Source organism: Urocitellus parryii, chromosome 12, assembly GCF_045843805.1.
Source record: "Urocitellus parryii isolate mUroPar1 chromosome 12, mUroPar1.hap1, whole genome shotgun sequence".
Lineage (NCBI taxonomy): Eukaryota > Metazoa > Chordata > Mammalia > Rodentia > Sciuridae > Urocitellus > Urocitellus parryii.
The window spans coordinates 31,219,168-31,228,349 of record NC_135542.1 but is presented as its reverse complement, the minus strand read 5'-3'; positions in this window follow the sequence as shown (position 1 = coordinate 31,228,349).

Below are 9,182 nucleotides of genomic sequence, written 5' to 3'. Positions count from 1 at the left end.
TACTCTATAAAATAAAATACAGAAAAGGAAAAAAAAGGAAATTCAACCAACAAATTTCTGAATAACCATGGATGTATTATTTTTACAAATACTCTGATATCACTACAATTTTCTCCTGTTTCTATACATCCAAAATGAGCAGCCATTGTGAATCACTGACATTCACTATGGCAGAAAAAATTCCACAGAAAATCCATTGTAAGTATTTATAATTAGATCTGATAAGAGAATTTCAATGAATAAACATAAGTGATATTAGAGAAACTGCTTTATGACACTAATATATTACAGTGGTTGCACCTAGAGGTCTCAAGAAATGTGCGCAGATTTCTGAGATGCCCCAAATAATGGAAATGCTATCAGATCATGCTGACCCTCACAAGCAAAAGGGAGTACTTGGGCTATTAATTTCAATGTACTGAAACATCCTTGCAGGAGAAGGAGGAGACTAAAGAAGAGGAAACCATGCTAAATATAGGGCAGTACTTGCTCTTTTAGGACAGCAAGAGAAATAACCTAAGCTTCTGGAAAACCATTTCTGTGGCATAACAACTTCTCCCCCAACTATTGGAAGTTTGGTTTCCTCCTTGACCTTTGGACCTCTCAACTGTGTCCTTGGCTTTATGAATTTCTATCCACCTAGATACATGGCTCAGGGCTCTCTCCTTTGCACCAGAGGAAGGTGTCCAAACACAGCTTAGAGACAATGTGTTTATTGGAAAATGAAATCTTGGGATTCTCCCTGTGACTACTGATGTTTCTATTCTGATGTGAGGAAACCTATATCTATTCTGGTACCATAAAGGAAAGAAATTGGATTTTGACATGTAGGTCACATCATTCCATATCACTGAATTACTGTAAGTACCACTAATATAAAGTGAAGGGTATATATCACCTCAAGAAAGGGAGAGGCTTAACCTAAAAGAATGGCATTAACATTTTTTTCTCAGTAACAAAAACCGCCCAAGCCTTTTTCTTGAAAGCAAGAATCTGAAATTCATTCACAAAGAGCAGAAGCTCCCAAAGATATTCTGCAGGGGAAGGAAATTACATAGTTAGCAATTCTGATTAATTCGGAATTCTGGAGGGAGGCTCTGCTCACCCAGGAAGACCAGGTTTCTGTAGGTCTCTAGCATTACATCTCTGTATAAATTCTGCTGAGCAGGCTCCAGGCATTCCCATTCCTCTTCAGAGAAATCAATGGCCACATTCCTGAATGTCAACAGTTTCTGAAATAAGAATAGGTCAATTAATAGCACATTGACCATTTGATCATTCACAGAGCTTGAAAGCCTACTGAAGATGAAATGAGAGTTAGTAGAACTGCTCTCAAGTGGGTGAGTCACTTTAATTATTCAGGAATATACTTTGTAACACAGTGATATTCTCTATTATCTAACTCAGAGGTAAGATATGTCCCAAAAAAGTGTATAGATCCACTTTTATGAAATAATATGTAAAATTAAGGCATCAACATAAGAATATACATTTTAATTGTGATTTTATATAAGATCAATTGTCAAGTTTTTTCAGAGGAGAGAGCTATGGTGAGTAAGAAGGATGATTCTAAAATTTTATATGCACAACCATGAATCAGAGATTTACTAAACTGTGACCTGGTTTTCTGAATATGTAGCAGTGATTCCAATCTAGGGATCCTACTGGCAGTGGTCCAAGAGAAACTCTTGAACAGCAATGAAGTAGACCACCATAGGGGAAAAAACCACTGATGAATTTGAGTTCAATTTTTAAGGTATTTATGCACTTTTATTAAAACAGCAACTAAACAACAATCCTTTTTGACCATTTCAAATACATACTTCTCACTCTAAGAGCTTTGCTGCACCCCTCCCCTGACTCAGGCAATGGCAAGGCCCTACTGAGGTCAATGGCGAAGTCATCCATCCTCTGGAGGAGCGCAATATGTTTCTGGGAATGGGCTGGCTTGTTTTTGTATTCCTTTAATAAGTATAGTTGTGACTTCTCATATGACCATTAAGTATGAAGGAAAAAGCATGACTTTCCCAATTAATGCAACTACTTCTAAAGAATAAACCTGTTTGCTCTAAATGAAATGATTCAGTTGTGGAACGTAAATTGTTAATGTTTATTGAAAAAACCCCTGTAGGAAAAACAGTCAAGGAAGTTTTTGAGAAATTAAATTAAAATCTAGAGAAGAAGAATTAATGTTAAGAAGACAGATTAGTGCTTAATACTGGGCAACTTGTTCTTGTTCCTGTGCACAATGGTTTGTGCTCTTACTCTTGTTTGATTAAAATTAGTAGCCTCTCTTTTCAAGTTAACCACTTGCCATAACCGTGGCACCGGTTCTAGTCAGTAAGTCAAGAAAGAATAGTCAAAGTATAGGCCAATAGTCTGGGACATTTCTAACTATTATTAAAAGCTAACTAAGCAGAAACAGCTCAAAGCAAAATGCAAACTGAAAGTAAAAATGCTTGCTTATGTATAAGCCAAGATACATTTTTCTTATCTAATTGTAGCTACGTAATATTTTGTTTCTTTGAATAATACCACAAAGTATTGTGAGCCTGCCAAAATGAAAAGTATATATGATTAACTTCACAAGTAAAGATTGGGATTCAGCACATTCACTTTTATGTCTGTGTTGTTTCTACACCCACTTTCGAGACTCCTCAACATCGTCTCCTGAGACCCGCTGTTGGAGCTGGACTCCCACAGAGCTTTTCATGTCTTAGTGCAGAAAATCAAAAGAAAGTGACAGCAGTAGTGGTATTCATATTTTATGACATATTGCCAACACCCAGTAAATGGTAGAGGCTGATTTTTACCCAAGTTTATTTGACTTGTAACACAGGGGTGGGGGAAAGGTGCATTAAAGTCAAAATAAAGTTTGCATGTTAGATCAATTTTCAGAGCAAGGCAGTGATTATAAATGAGAAGACTAATGGAAACATGTTAAGAATATACAAGATGAAATTGATCAAATGATATTTGTGTTTTATGTATTCACACATAGAAATGTCAACTTTATACATCTCCACCAAGCGACCAGCATGCTGGTTTCATTAAAGAGGTTCGTAGCATAGAAGTTAACTAGTGAGATCAAAATAAACACACAGACTCAATTACCTTTTTCTATGACCAGGTCCGAGAGGGCTCTCCCCTCTGGCTCTCACCTCAAACCACCCGGTGGGGCAGCAAGGCTTACTCAGGACTAGCAGGAGAGAGAGAGAGCATGCCAGGGAGTGGCCTTTTATTGGGGAACAAGAAATTCAGGGGAGAATTCCATCCAATGAAGGTCGAGGGGGGCAGGGCATTCCAAGGTCAGGGTCAGTGATTGGTCTCAGGGTCAATGGTCAGTCACAGCCCCACACGGACAGGCTCTCGCACCTGGAGAGGGTGGGGATAGCTCTGACACAGTTTGGCCAGAACGCCTCACACCCAATCAGGGAGGTGCCCAATCACGTGCGAGAATGGCTTCCCACATACATCGAAACAGTAGACAATTTTTCATGCAAATGAGTCATATATTCCATTTTGTAAAACTCATACATCAATTTGGGCTGGATGCTATTTTAGAAGACACTATTGTGATTCACACATTAAAGGACGGTGAATAAAATAAGAGCCACAGTTACTGAGGCTTTTACAGTCCTGACTTTTTCCCTGTTATTCCAAATTTATTTTGGGGTACACTTTATAATTTTCAGACCCTTGGAAAGATGTGATGCTTGTTTCTTTCACAGAAAATGCAAGGAGGTTATGAAGTTATGTTCGTGAGCTGCAGGTGGGATGAACTGAAAGCCTCCAGGGCTTGGTCAGCTTCAGAAGCTCCAGGGGTAAAGGCAATGTCCAGGAGTAAATTTGGCAAACCAAAGGCAGAGGCTGCATTCCCCAAAGCAAGGCACAAAGAAAAACCACTAAGAAAGAAGAGTTTCTATATCAAATAGGAATGTTTATGTAGATTACTTAGAAAATCCTACCTAGATGCCTAAAGACAAGGAGGAAAAAAAATAGCATTATAGGGAAAATCTGGCAGACAGCATTTACACCAAGCAAGTAAGTTTACAACAGCTGTAATAGAACAAGTTGTCAAAGTGTCAATCAACGTGAAAGAACATATAATCAGTGCTGTGACAACACTGTCCAAATCAAAACCAAATGACATAGTAGGGTGTTTCAGTAGAATTTCCTTGGCATTCTAGAGATTGAGTCTCTTCTAATCATTATGTTCTTTCAGGACAAAGTTCTTAGGGGCAACGGATGTGCATCTTATTGACTCTTGTGTATTTATAGATGATGGAGCATCCAGGTGAAAGTCAAAAAAGCATAGGTCACTTCTTCATTAACATCAATGACCCCAAAACATCTCCAGTGGGACTCCAGGATACCAAGACATTCCAATGTCCATTTATCACAAAGAAAATCTTTTCAATCCTGCAGGTCATGTATGTCTGGCCTGGTTAGATGAAAGTGTAAACAGAGAAGGCTCCTGAGATAGGGGGAATACATGTGCACACATGTTTAAAGAGTTCAATTTTATGGTTGTGAGAAGAAAAGGAAGCAAAATGCTCACATGTTAAGCATGAATCTGAATGGCCGAGAAGTAAAAACGCATGTTCCAATAGAAGGCAGTGGGAGGAAAATTCAATGCTGCCAGGGCCACACACCTGGAAACCACCTCCACCTCCTCCTCCTCTAGGCTTCCTTCTAGGAGTGAGTGTGGGCAGTTCAAACCCATTCCTGGAAAACACGGGTCTCAAGAAGCAAAAGGACCTTCTATTGTAGGCTCAAGATTAACTGAGCAAAAACCTCTCTGCTTCACAATTTCATTCATTTAGTTTTAAATGAGAAAGGACCCATAACTTATTGGGTAAAAGTATTCTCATTCAGTAGGATTTTGTTTTGCAGTAGGGACTGGATTCAGGATCTGTTTGCAGAATTACCTCTGAACAACATCCATAGCCCTTTTTACTTTTTATTTTGAGATATGGTCTCCCCAAACTTCCAAGACTGATCTCAAACTTTCAATCCTCCTGCACTAGCCTCCTGAGTAGCTGGCATCCCAGGCACGCACCACCCACCATGCCTGGCCAAACTCAGTGTTTATGTCCACGGGAGGCAACAAATGTGTAAAATACTTACATTTATACCTCAATAGGAAAAGCAAAAGCATTCATCTTTTTTAAAAAATAAAAGTAAAATTTGGTTGCTATCTCCATGATAACAAGTCATTTGCTAAAACATATATCATGTGAATAATTCTAGGATTTGCCAAAACTTATATCACATGATTTAGCATTAAGCTTCAATACCCAGATGATAAGATGTATGGCTTTTTGACTCTCACAGGCTTTCATGGATGAGGAGATGATGACTTGGTAAATCTGAAATTCACCTAGGCAGCTATCACTCAATTTTTAAAAACTGCATTCATTTTTCTGCAACCATAATGGAAGATAGATTTTCCCTGTTTATTGTTTCTGGTAAAATTTCCAAAGCTAAGCCCTGGAATTCCACCTGAAATCACCCATCAAAATATAGAGCACATGAGAATCCCATAGAGAACATTCCAGAGAAGAAGAAAGGCAAATAAAACATTTAAGTAAAGTAATATAACGCTGACTTCCTTTTCTAAAATCCAACTGTATCCTGTAGCTTTGGATATATTTTCTTATGTTTGAAGCTTTACTAGCAAAACATATTTTACAGTTAGGGAAAAGTTGAAGCTGAAGTAAGTAAAGAGATCTTTTCAAGGTGACAAGCCCAGAAAGAGCAGACCTGACTGTAAAACAGACAGGTCAGACCCAAGGTTAGAGTCAAGGCATCCTGATACCTTGGACCTTCTCCCACCCCATTCTTACTCACTGAAGTACAGTGGGGATTTTTGTACACCTTGAAGGGTGTGGTTTTTCCTTGAACTTTTAGATATTCTCCTTTTATTCACAACTCAGAGAAAATTCAGAGAGAAGAATGAATTCTGTATTTCTCCCTTGACACCATGATCCAATTTTTAGGTCACCAAAAATCTTCATGAAATGGAAGTTACAAGAAAAATATTCAACTTCTAAGGGGTTATAAATGTCAGTGAAGTGGAAAAAGGGAGACACCTTTAAGCCCTAGGACAACCATTATTACCCCAAGTCTCCACCCCAATCCTCAGTCTGTCCTCTAGGAAGAGATGACCAGGAGGCTGATGGTCAATAGACATTCTATGAGAAATACCCCTGTGGGTACCAAGTGTCATCCCAGGCAGTTCTGAAATCCAGCACCAGGGAAAAAATAGGACACTGGAAGAGGACATTCCAACTAGTAAGTTTTCTGTTGTAGTGAGCATTTCATTTCTGGGAACTAAATAGCAAAAAGTCACAACTTAGAAGTAGAAACATTTACTTTAGTTCACAGTTTCTGAGGACTCAGTCCATGGTAGTCTCACTCCAAGACAGAAAGATCATGGAGTAAGAATCATTGTTTTCCTTGTTTATATTACTTTTGAGTGTTTTGTAACTTATTGTTACCATTACTATTCCATAAGGATTATGTTAAAAGTATTTTTTTCCTTTTTTAACCATTTATTTGCCTGTGTCTCTTCAACACTGCTGTGCTGCTGTCCAGGGCTTTGTTCTACCCAAGTGCTCTACTTCATGGATCTTGTATTGTTTCAAGTTTATGTTTTGATGATATTGATGGTGTCATTTTTACTTGGGGCTCAAACCTGCAGTATTTCATCTTCCTGGGAATCCAGTTACAAGCCCCAGGATATTATCTATAGTTCTTATCAATTTCCTATAAGTTGAGGAATCCTAGTACTCCCTAATATGTTGAATAATTTGACATAACTACTCAGAATAAAGGAAAACACTGACTATGCATACCAGCTTCTCATAACTCAGGAAGTTAACACAGAAAAGATGGACAGATTATGGAATGTGGCAGAAAAAGATGCAGCAGGCAGGTAATCCTAGGGAAGAGCTGGGTAAAAATATGGTCCCATCCTTAGTGTTCTTCTATAGCAGCTTACTAAAGAGTCACCCTTCCCAAGCCGGGCATGGTGGCACATAACTGAAATCCCAGCAGGTTGGGAGGCTGAGGCAGCAGGATCAAATCCAGGCTTAGCAAATTAGCAAGGCCCTAAGCAGCTCAGTGAGACCCTGATTGTAAATTAAAATATGTTTTAAAAGCCAGGGGTGTGGCTCAGTGTTTAAGCACAACTGGGCTCAATCCCTGGTATCCAAAGGGAAAAAAAAAAAAGAAAAAAGAAAAAAGTCACCCTTCCCATTATGACTTTGATGGTCTTCCTGAACTAACTATAACAATCCAAACATTCATAAACAATGAACTGAACAGTTTGCTTTTAGTGGCCCACACAAAATATTTGCTAACTAAAAATTGGCCTAAATTTTCCTCCTGCCTAAAGCCCCATGGAGTCTGACGCACCTCAGCCTCAGCCAACACATACACTTTTCCTGTCCCCTCCTAAGAACATGCAGGCTGCATGGTAAAGGATTCTTTGATCTTACCTCTGATTTTTTTTTCATGGTCCTGAAGACTGAACCCAGAGGTACTTCACAACTTAGCTATATCCCCAGTTCTTTCTGTAGTTTTGATCTTTCCTGGTTTCACTAAGTTGCCCAGGCTGACCTTAAACTTGTGACCTTCTTGCCTCTGTCTGAGTCTCTGGGATTACTGGCATCCATCATGATGCCCAGCTGGATCTGAATTTAATATTCTTCATCAATCCCACCCATTCCCATCTGCCAGGTGTTTTATTTGCTTCTCCCTAGAAATGTAACAGGGTCCATTTCATGCTTTGAACATACTCCTTGCTACTCTACCACTGTGGCTTGTCTTAAAACTGACTTGTTTTATCCTTTACCTTTCCCTCTATGCCTCCCTAACCATGGGGAAAATTAGATTAACTTCTTCCTATATTAAGTCAGGACTTAAGCCAGGTTACATGTCCTTCAGCTCATGCACCACAGGAACCAAGAAATCCAGACGTTAGAGCTTGCACAAGAAGTTTTTTAGAAAGAGCTCTCTTGAGGCTACAAGGGAATTATGACTTTGGACAGGGAACAGCTGGAGGGTAGTCTTTGAGTCACCATTTTAAAGGACCTCTGTTCACTAGCAATTAGAATCACAGCCTCTGAAACAGGAGTCCCCTGTGTTTCTCTTTTGGTAGCAAAGCAATAAAACTTAATTTTCCTTTTTCTCAACACCATGTTATTATTATTAGATCACTACTGGGGTCAAGCATCAAACTTTCAGGATCAAATTTGGTCACCAGGGAGAAAACTGGGCAGGTCTGGCACTCTGAGCAACCCCACTTCCACACTGAGGAGTTGGAAGCTGGCTGATGAGCTCACTGACAGCTGAGCCTGGAGAATTAGGAGACAGGTGAATTGCCTCAGGTTGTCCTGGAGGAGCTGTTCCAGTAAGTAAAGGGAGAGTCTGAGGGGCCTTCCCAGCAGCTGCCAAGGCCACTTGGCTTCAGGGGCCTCTTGCTCTCCCTGAATGGTGTGGGGCTCCATCATGGGCCTACTCTGGGAAAAAGGAAACTGAATGCAGTGAAGTCATGCCAACATGGACATCTGGCAAGTTCCTTCTGTGTGCACATTGAGACCCTTGATTCCACACATCAGGTCCTCTACAGGGGAGCATCAGGTACCTCTGTCTGGACATCTGTGGTACCACTGGTGTCAGAGTTGTGCTTACATGGCAGCAGGGGACTTAAGAGGTGTTTCCCCAACTGGTCTGTTTTAAAGGATCTCTTCTGTTGGCCCTGGTTTGAGGGATTCACTCTGGTTGTCTCTGGGTTTTTTATTAAATGTCGCTGGCCCCTTAACACAGGGGCAATCCTACATTTATCTCTTGGGAAAAATCCTGGCTAACAGGTCCTTAAATAGATATGTTTAAGAAAAAGCTGATATTTTACTGTATCGATCCACTGAATCACTTCTTGTTAGCCTTTAGCTCACAACTTCAAAGTTAGGCACAAAGTTTTACAATTAAGGTTTGATGCTCTTAAAAACTCCTCAGAATGGTAGTAGTCAACAAGATAGTTCTGGAGTCTCAGGGGCTCATGTCCATATCCACCAAATCTTCCACGGAGTGGTAGCACACACTTAGGTGGAAGAGAGGGCGAACAGAAAATAGGCTGCTGCCCTAGAGTAGAGACGTGCCAGGGACTCACTTTC